The sequence below is a fragment of the Pocillopora damicornis genome, chromosome 4 (genome assembly GCF_964200805.1).
Source record: "Pocillopora damicornis chromosome 4, jaPocDami1.2, whole genome shotgun sequence".
NCBI lineage: Eukaryota > Metazoa > Cnidaria > Anthozoa > Scleractinia > Pocilloporidae > Pocillopora > Pocillopora damicornis.
In genome coordinates, this window is record NC_142673.1 from 29,178,987 (window position 1) to 29,180,182 (window position 1,196).

A 1,196-nucleotide genomic window follows, 5' to 3' on the forward strand; every position below is an offset into this window, starting at 1 on the left:
ATCTGTAGAATGGCGTCATCCGGCCTTTGGATATCTGGGCTCTGATTTACAATGAATACTCGGTGATCGTGTAATTTTCTTTTCAATTGCGCTTTTTCTTTATAACTGTAGAAATTGCCGCGCGCCCGATGGTCGAGGGCCATTGCCAATTTAATAATTATATTCCATATTTGACGCCGTCAGTCGCATCGTCTGTTCATTTACTAACGACTACAATGGTAACGACAAAAAGGTGGCACGCGGGGTGTGGCCGAGAGCCTCCAAATATCATTTATTTTAATTCAAGGATTCGACTTTAATTCAAGTTAAAAAATAGAAGGCTACTGAACGCAATGGAAGAAATAACTATTAACGAAATGATTCGTTCCTGTTCAATAATTTAAAAGGCGACCTTGGATCTTCGGATAATAAGACGATAGGTAGATCTGGAAACTTCAGTGAGATTTTATTACGGAGAAGACAGACCGATCTGTCACATTAGTTGAAAAAAGTAGCAAACATTACAACGGTTGAAAGGGTACGAAGCTTTCACCTTGGTACGTCATGTATGGGGAATAATTATCTACTCAACACATGTTATGTCTTATACTTTACATACATACAGTAATATGAGAGTGTACTTGAGCAGTAGTGAAAAGAAGGCTTGAAAAAAATGCAGGTCATGGGTACAAATTCCGTACAGGCCTGAATTTTTTTCAGGCCTTCTTTTCACTACTGCTAAAGTAGTGTTCATAACTGTAAAGATCTCTCTCTCTCACGTCTTTATCCGCATTTCAAATATATGACTTTCATTCATTCATAGTCGTTTACATATAGTAGTGTCCATAATAGCGGAGCTCGCAGAGCGTAACCCCATAATTATACAAAATAGTAGTAACCCATCAAGCCGAAAAATTTGGTTGTACGACCATACGACCGTACGAGGTGCTACTTTTAACATGCGTGGTCAACTGTACCCTGGGCACGCCAACGCCACGGCTTTGTCCAGTAGTCCAGTGGTCAGTGCACTGGGCTTCGAGACGAACGACCCGGGTTCTAGTCCTGGCCGGGGCAAGGCGTTGTGCCCTAGAGACGTGCGGGAAAAAAAATGCGAGCTCCGCTTTTAGGCTTGGCTCAATCTATATATTAGTTCTCCATACATGACAGACTTACAAGCTTTGTTTTGAGCCTTTAGCTCTTGAACCGCTGAATCCTTT